The sequence below is a fragment of the Cariama cristata genome, unplaced genomic scaffold (assembly GCF_000690535.1).
Source record: "Cariama cristata isolate BGI_N322 unplaced genomic scaffold, ASM69053v1 scaffold13325, whole genome shotgun sequence".
NCBI lineage: Eukaryota > Metazoa > Chordata > Aves > Cariamiformes > Cariamidae > Cariama > Cariama cristata.
Window position 1 is genome coordinate 2,308 of NW_009619300.1, and position 9,575 is coordinate 11,882.

The following is a 9,575-nucleotide window of genomic DNA, read 5'->3' on the forward strand; positions in this document are numbered from 1 at the left end:
TAAAGATGAACGCATGCAGAAGACTGAAATAGAGTTTAATGCTTTCAGAATTGGCTACGCCTACATGCAGATTTTTTGTTATTTTGGGGAGTTAGATGCTAATAAGAGAGCTAAAAATTACAATATAAATGAGAGCCATACTTTCCAGAAAGAGCTTTCTTTAAGGAGCTAGGAGTGAATCTGAGATTACGTATCACAGGCCAGTTTGGATGGGAAGACACTGCGCTGGGAGCGCTGTGCTTAAAGAAATGAAACAATGCCTTCCATGTATTGTGTGTAATTTAAAGACACAAACAAAGGGTCAGAGAAGTGGAACATATCAGCAAGTAAGCCTGGTGGGTATTTGCTATTTATAGTTACTGGAAGAAGATAGGACATTGCGTATCTGCTTTTTAATTGGCCAGAAATAGGAAATAAGTTCATCTTGTATTCAAGCTCTTTTTACATTACAGGGATAGTACATTACGCAGCTTTGCACTCCTGCCAGCGTTCACTGAGTAAATTGCCAGTTTTCACAAAGTTGCATATGCCTCCATAAATATATATTCAGCAGGGGCATATGCCTTCTTGTTTTAAGGTTATACTTGAACACATTTGATTAGCGAGATGCATGTGCTGGGAGCCTGCTGCATTATATTCAAAAAGAAGAAAAAAATGAAAAAAACCCTCCAATTTATGTATGATACATCCTTTCTTGTTTTTGGAAAATGAAGGTGGCAGACCTGCTGGTCATGCTAAGTCACACAAGCACTTGTTCAGTCTCCCCATACGTCAAAGGAAATGGAAAGTATTAACTGTGTGAGGTAAAATTCTGGTCCCATTGAGGCAAAATAAATTATTTTGCCTATAGTATCACAAATTCACATGACTATTTTTAGGATTGATATTGGCAGAGAAATGGAAGATGACACTGAAACACTTCTCTGTCTGATCTGCTACTTAGAAGATGTTCACATGTGAAGATGGGTGTTGAATGCCTTGTTATTCCACTGAGCAGGGCTACTGCCTTGGGAAGAGAAGGTGGCCTCCTGGAGTTATTACTTTGGTATGTTTTATTCATCGGAGAAGCTAACAGCGAAGGGAATAACATCTTCAGCAACCTTTACACAATCTAATTTTGCAATGAGAAACCGGGAGTGGCACCTAAGGTCCAAAATGAACTGTCAGACTCTTGCTCATCACCTTGCCTTGCAATGCTTTTATCTGGAAACAATTATAGGGAACAAAGGAGGGACACTCCGCTTGGCTGAGTGGAGAGACTTGAAGTCCACGTAACCCAGCAACTGGGCACCAGTCTGTGACCATCTGCACAGGTCAAGGGCACTCATCCTACCTGGCCTTGAAGGCAGAATGGTGGGCACTTGCCTGAGAGCAAAGGCTGCAGCTCCAGCTGGGGGGGGCTGCACAATCTACCCCCGTGGTGGCCGATGCCTCCATCCAGACGGAGCTGCTGAAGGGAGAGGCCGCAGTGCACACCTCAGACTGCAGGAAGGGCCTGGACTTTTCTGCTGGGGCAGGGACAGGCAGCAGACCTGCCTGCATATGCTGTGCCCAGGGGGAAGGACCTCCTGCTGCAGGTGGCTGAGCTGCTGGAGGTGGTGAGAAGGCTGCACAGCATCAAGAAGGCTGAGAAGGAGCTAGAGAGCTGGTTCCAAGTGCAGTCTGCAGTGGACCCACAGCCGAACAGCCAAAAACTCTACCCATCAGCACATACAGCACAGAGAGGGTCCAATAATGCAGAAGAATGGAAGCATGCAACAGCAAAGACCTGCAGAGGGAACAGACTTCCATGAAGCCTGAGGTGCCTTTGCAGAACTGCTTCACCGCTCCATGGACTGAAGAAGGCAGGTCCGTCACATCAGGAGAGACGCTGGAGCCAAGTAAAGCAGCCCCATCTGCTCCCCGTGTAACAGCCAGCACACCTAAGGAAAGGCAACAGGTGTCAGCAGTGGATGACTCTCTCCTGCACAGTACGGAGGGACCCATTTGCTGATCTGACGCACTAGAGAGGTGTGCTGCTTTACCGAGGGCTTGTATCACGGATGTCACCGAAAGACTACCAAGCCTTGTACAGCCCACTGACTGTTGTCCACTGCTGTTGTTTCACATGGGCTCCAGTGATACAGCCAGGAGCAGTCTGATGAGTATCAAGAAGGATTACAGAGCCCTGGGAGCAGCAGTAAGGGACTCTGAGGTGTGAGTAATTTTTTCATCCATCCTCCCAGTCAAAGGGAAGGGGTTTGAAAGGGCCAGTCAAATCTGGCAAACCAACAAATGGTTACAGGACTGGTGCCACAGCCAGAGGTTTGGCTTAGACCATAGAACTTGATTTGAGAAGCCTGGGCTGATGGGGGCTGATGCGGTCCCTCTGTCAGAGAAGGGGAAGAGCATCTTTGGTCATAGGCTTGCCAAGCTGGTGAGGAAGGCTTTAAACTAAAGTTGTCAGGGGAGGAGAACCTCAATCCATCCCACTCCTACCAGTTTGATGCCAGTGCCAGCAACAGATGCCCAGAGCTTGGAGAGGGATCCCAGATCGGCAGGAGAGCACCTGAAGAGCAGCACAAAGGACTTTGACTGGAGTGTTGGAACGGAAGGATATAGGCACTTTTGGAAGGACAGGCAGGGGAGACAAGGACAGGGTGTTGTCCCCTCTGTCAGTGACCAGCTGGAGTGCATGGAACTCTGCCTGGGGATGGACGAGGAGACCATAGAGAGCTTATGGGTCAGGATTAAAGGGAGGGCAAGGGCAGGTGACATTATAGTGGGGGTGTGCTACAGGTCACCCAACCAGAAAGACTGAGCAGATGAGGTCCTTTACAGACAGATAGGAGCAGCCTCACGTTCACAAGCCCTGGTCCTCATGCGAGACTTCAACCACCCCGATATCTGTTGGAAGGACAGCACAGCAGGGCATAAGCAATCCAGGAGGTTTCTGGAATGCATTGGTGATAACTTCCTTCTCCAAGTGACAGAGGAGCCAACAAGGAGAGGTGTTATACTGGAGCTTGTTCTCATCAACAAGGAGGGGCTGGTGGGGAACGTGAAGCTCAGGGCAGCTTTGGCTGCAGTGACCATGAAATGGTGGAGTTCAAGATCCTTAGGGCAGTGAAGAAGGCACGCAGCAAGCTCACTGCCCTGGACTTCAGGAGAGCAGACTTTGGCCTCTTCAGGGAGCTGCTTGGTAGAGTAGCACAGGATAAGGCCTTGGAGGGAAGAGAGGCCCAAGAAACCTGGTTAACATTCAAGGATCACCTCCTCCAAACTCAGGAGTGATGCATCCCAACCAAGAGGAAGTCAGGCAAAAACACCAGGAGGATTATGTGGACTAATAAGGAGCTCCTGGACAAACTCCAACACAAAAAAGAAGCCTACAGAGGGTGGCAGCAAGGACAGGTAGCCTGGGAGGAACACAGAGAAATTGTCTGAGCAGCCAGGGGTCAGGCTAGGGAAGCTAAAGTCCTGACAGAATTAAATCTGGCCAGGAACATCAAGGGCAACAAGAAACACTTCTGTAGGTACGTCAAAGATAAAAGGAAGACTACGGAAAATGTGGGCCCTCTCTGGAAGGAAACAGGAGACCTGGTTACCTGGTATATGGAGAAGGCTGAAGTACTCAACAACTTTTTTGCCTCAGTCTTCACTGGCAAGTGCTCCAGCCACACTGCCCAAGTCACAGAAGGCAAAGGCAGGGACTGGGAGAATGAAGAACTGCCCACGGTGGGAGAGATCAGGTTTGAGACCATCTAAGGAACCTGAAGGTGCACAAGTCCATGGGACTCAATGAGATGCATCTGTGGGTCCTAAGGGAACTGGCGGATGAAGTGGTTAAGACACTATTCATCGTATTTGAGAAGTGGTAGCAGTCTGGTGAGGTTCCCACTGACTGGAAAAACGGAAACATACTCCACATTTTTAAAAAGGGAAAAAAAAGGAAGATCTGCCTAGCTACAGGCCAGTCAGTCTCACCTCTGTGCCCAGCAAGATCATGAAGCAGATCCTCCTGGGAACTATGCTAAGGCACACGGAAAATAAGAAGATGACTGGTGGCAGCCATGCTAAGACACACGGAAAATAAGAAGATGACTGGTAGCAGCCAACATGGCTTGACTAAGGACAAATCGTGCCTAAACAAAAGCCTCCTACAATGGGGTTACAGCATTGGTGGATAAGGAAAGAGCAACAGACATCATCTACCTGGATTTGTGCAAAGCATTTGACATTGTCCTGCAAAATATCCTTGTCTCTGTATTGGAGAGACATGGACTTGATGTGTGGACAACTCAGTGGATAAGGAACTGTCTGGGTGGTTGTACTCAAAGAGTTGCAGTCAACGGCTTGATGTCCAAGTGGAGACCAGTGACAAGTGGTGTTCCTCAGGGATCCATATTGTGATCAGCGCTGTTTAACATCTTTGTCAGCAACATTGACAGTGGGATTGAGTGCACCCTCAACAAGTTTGCTGATGACACCAAGCTGTGTGGTGTGATCAACATGCTGGATAGAAGGAATGCTATCCAGAGGGACCTGAACAGGCTTGAGAGGTGGGCCTGTGTGAACCTCATGAAGTTCAACAAGGCCAAGTGAAAGGTCCTGCCTCGGGGTTGGGGCAATCCCAAGTACAAATACAGGCTGGGTGGAGAATGGATTGAGAGCACCCCTGAGGAGAAGGACTTGGGGATGCTGTTGACGAGAAGTTCAACAAGAACCAGCAAAGTGCGCTTGCAGCCCAGAAAGTCAACCATATGCTGGGCTGCATCAAAAGAGGTGTGATCTGCAGGTCAAGGGAGGGGATTCTCATTCTCTACTCCGATCTTGTGAGGCCACCCCTGCAGTACTGCCTTCAGCTCTGGGACACCCAACACAAGAAGGACACGGACCTGTTGGAGCAAGTCCAGAGGAGGCCACAAAGATGATCAGAGGACTGGAGTACCTCTCCTATGAGGTCAGGCTGAGAGAGTTGGGGATTGTTCAGACTGGAGAAGAGAACACTCTGGGGAGACCTTATAGCAGCCTTTCAGTACCTACATGAAAGCTGGAGGGGGACTTTTTACAAGGGCATGTAGTGATAGGACAAGGGGTAATGGCTTTAAACTGGAAGAGGAAAGATTTAGATTAGATGTAAGGAAGAAATTCTCCACTGTGAGGGTGGTGAGTCACTGGAGCAGGTTGCCCAGAGAAGCTGTGGATGCCCTGTCCCTGGAAGTGTTCAAGGCCAGGTTGGATGGAGCTTTGAGCAACCTGGTCTAGTGGAAGGTGGCCGTGCCCGTGGCAGGGAGGTTGGAACGAGATGGTCTTTAAGGTCCCTTGCAACCAAACCATTCTATGATTCCATGATAGCATAGCTCCTTTGACGTGTGTCACCAACACTCCATATTGACCTGTTTTCAACTCTTATCTTTGTCTCCAAACTGAAGAGAACAGGGCTTCCACTCCCTTAAAACAGTAGAACAGTAACATCTTCTTAGATACTGCTGGAAGGTTTTGGCAGTATATCTCACGTTTTGGCTTTGGAAGGACAGGGTGGTGTTTGGAGAGGAGTGGCTGGTAGTGATCTTTCCATACCATACAACATTCACGCTGGAGTCAAGGTCTGTTGCTTGCACATGGGTCTACAATGACCTTTCTTACACACCTGAATCTACTACTAGTGTTGACAAGGAAAATAGGATTGAGGCATGTACAGTGCAGGGTTGTGTTTGATTGTACACGAGAAGAAGAACTGGAAGAAGCAGCCACCCCTTATCTGTACATTGTATGCAACTAGCAATCACAGCCAGGAGTAACAGAAAACCTCCATCTGACTGATGAAGGCTATGCCATAGACAAAAGTTATTTTAAAAATCCTATTGTCATTAACTTTATAAAATAAAGGGGGAGAAAAATCTGGCACTGCCTATAGAAGAAAACTTCCACAATTTGAATGAATAAGGAACAAGGGATTCATCATCCCCTATATGATTAGAAGTTTGCTTTTAGCTTCCATTTTTTTCTTTCCCAAACCAGACCTTATTAAAAATAAAACAAAGGCAAATTGCTCTTTGACGACTGTTCCAGTCTGTGTCAGTGATGTATATTGGGAAATGGGGCAAGGTCACATGACCTCTGTCCTCCGTATCTTTCAGATAATAATGCTATCTTTTAGAAAAGCGCTTAAGCTATGGTTGACAAGTGCTGTATGCCAGCTCTCTTATTACAAAACCTCAGTAAGGAAAAACCTGGGCACTCTGAAACCGTCTCAGATTATAGAAGGAAAGCAAATGGCACTTGCTTGCTGATACAGAAGTAATTCAGACCTACTATTTAACAGGAATTTGTGGTACACTTAGAAGTTTGACTGTAGCATTATGAACTGCAGAAAGTATAGAAGTTTTTATCTCTAGGGTCCTGTTCTTCTGTCAATGGTGATGAAAAGCACTGTGGATAGGGCAAAGCTATGCTGCAACATGTAATTCAAGAAGCATCTTGCTGTTTCAAGTTTTGCCTTTTTTTTTTTTCTCATGTTGGGGAAAGCATCATACTTAATGCTTTGCCAGGTTACTCAAGTTCAGTCACTTGCTCCTCAGAAGTTTCAGCTTGTTTTTTTTTTAACAATCTCCTCAACTTCCTCTACAATGTAAATGACCAAATAAAGGTAAAGCAGCAGGCTCTAAATGTAAAGTTCAGCTCCTAAAAAAGGATAAACTGGTTACTTAAAGTCAGGGCGAGTGTTTTCCTTTAGAAGCAACAGCTGGCTATAATTTCAGTTTTGGAACAAACAGTTACAGAATCGCTGATGAAAAGCCTTAAAGAGGCTTAAGGAGACGCTTAAATTTCTCGGCTTCTCTTTAGTTCTTGCAAATCTAGCAAATTCATCCTGTTTGATGCCACTGTCTTTCTGCAGACCTCTTGAAGAGGGTGAAGGGCTACGTAATGGAAGTTTCTGAAGTCCTATAAATCACGGGGTACAGTTAGATGATGTGGCTGAACTTAACCTAAATCTCTGCTATAAATAGGGCACAACTCTCCCTCCTGAAAAGTCTTGGATGCTTTCAGACCCCTTCCTGAGTGAACCCAAGTTGCTGAACAGGAAAGCAATTTTAATTTCTCACCCCCCACTGCCCAGAAATTTTTCATCTTGTAGAATACATCAGAATTTGGTTGCAAATGATCTGTCAAAGACTAATGACACTGTAGGATGGGGCCATATAGGAACTCCCCACTTTCACCATAGCACATCAGCTGGCTTCTTATTCAATGATACTCCAAAAGTTACAGTCCATAAGGAATCCTAGTGAATTTCAGTTTGCTGTTCTAAATTGATAGTGTCTTGATTCTCCCCCCTGTGAAGACACATCTGTCAAGTGTCCCTCCTTAAATACCTAGTGATGACAGAAGACGGAATTACACCATGGTAGAAAGAACAGAAATGCAGCAGGTAGGAAACAGTTTCCATGTTAAAGGATCTGTTAAGTGATAAAAAATACCAACAACTTTCTCCAGTGCTTATTACAGACTATTCAACTTAAAACACTTGACTTTTCCTTAATCTATCATGCTCCTTTTCCTGACAATGTATTTAACTTTGGCATTCTGTCTACCTCACATCCCTACATTTCCAATGATGCACTAACAGAACTGCAATAACCCTTGATAAAATGGTATTCTTGCCACATGACAAATGGATTTGCACTTGTGTTGCAGACAGAACCGACATGTGATTCATTTCTGTCAGAAAGCATAATGATTGGACTCAATTACCACAGAACTCTAGTCCATAGAATCATAGAATCATAGAATGGTTTGGGTTGGTCTCTAACTCCTCTTGTTTATTCCCCATGCTACATGCATTTGCATAGCGTCATTGAAGCTAAGCCTCCGCTGAAGCTGACTTACTGGCTGGAGTGGCTGGGATTCCTTTGTGCTGCTCTTCAGGTGCTCTGGCTGGCATTGGCCTCAAACTGGTAGGAGTGGGATGGACTGAGGTTCCCCTCCCCTGGCAACTTTAGTTTAAAGCCTTCTTCACCAGTTTGGCAAGCCTATGACCAAAGATGCTCTTCCCCTTCTCTGACAGAGGGACCCCATCAGCTCCCATCAGCCCAGGCTTCTCAAATCAAGTTCTATGGTCTAAGCCAAACCTCTGGCTATGGCACCAGTCCCGTAACCATTTGTTGATTTGCGAGATTTGACTGGCCCTTTCAAACCCCTTCCCTTTGACTGGGAGGATGGATGAAAAAATTACTCACACTGCAGAGTCCCTTACTGCCACTCCCAGGGCTCTGTAGGGCTCATAGGACCAAGCACTGTTCCCGTACTATCAGAGAAACACGTTTTCTCTGTTCACTGGATTTGCAACGATGGAGCATTATGCCATAAGCACCCCTAAGCAGGGCAAAAGACCATATATTAGCATGGATTTTTTTAAGAGTCTAAGGAGGAAGTCCCGTATCTTTGACAAGGAAATTTTTAAAGAAACTCTTAGGGTTTCTTACTTTCATTTTATACTCTGAAATCAGTAGCATTCAGAGAGACATCTCTGGACTTAATAGATGCTGTTTTCATTACAGATTTCATTCTTTGGCTGAATTATATTTCACTCTATTTTTATTTTTTCTTGTGACTGGGAGTAACTCAACTACTGAGGAGCTCAAAGCTTGCTGAGGTAGATAAAATAGACTTAAGCCCAACATATGTTCATCCCATCAGAAGAAAAATAAACTATTTAGTGTTCATGTGTTAGTAATAGCTGTATAAAATTGTGATGACTGCTCTACAGATAGGAGCCCGCTTCAGTGAGAGTGTGCTGTCTTTAATCAAGTATCCTTTTAATTTACAGTAAATGACCTCTTTGCCATTTCAAATGAGCAGTTAGGATAGACTCCTAGACTTCTTCAAGGAAGTCTGTTACAGACCTGCAGCTTACACATACTAACAATCCTGAGACACTGGTGGGTTGACTCTGGCTGGACAGCAGGTGCCCACCAAAGCCACTCTTTCACTCCCCCTCCTCAGTTGGATAGGGGAGAGAAAATATAACAAAAAGCTCATGGATCAAGATAAAGATGGAGAGATCAATTACTGTCACCAATTACTGTCACAGGCAAAACAGACTTGACTTGGGGAAATTAGTTTAATTTATTAACAATCAAATCAGAGTAGGATAATGAGAAATAAACCCAAATCTTAGCAACACCTTCCTGCCACCCCTCCCTTCTTTCTGAGCTTCAGTCCTGATTTTCTCTCCCTTCGCCCCTCCCATGGTGCAGGGGGACAGGGAATGGGGGTTGGGGTCAGTTCATCACACATTGTCTCTGCCACTCCTTCCTCCTCCTCCTCGGACTCCTCACACTCTTCCCCTGCTCCAGCCTGGGGTCCCTCCCACAGCAGACAGTCTTCCACAAACTTCTCCAACGTGAGTCCTTCCCACAGCTGCAATTCTTCACACACAGCTCCAGAGTGGGTCCCTTCCCCGGGGTGCAGCCCTTCAGGCACAGACAGCTCCATCCTGGGTCCCCCGGGGGGTCACAAGCCCGGCCAGCAAACCTGCTCCAGCCTGGGCTCCTCTCTCCATGGGGCCACAGGCCCTGCCAGGAGCCTGC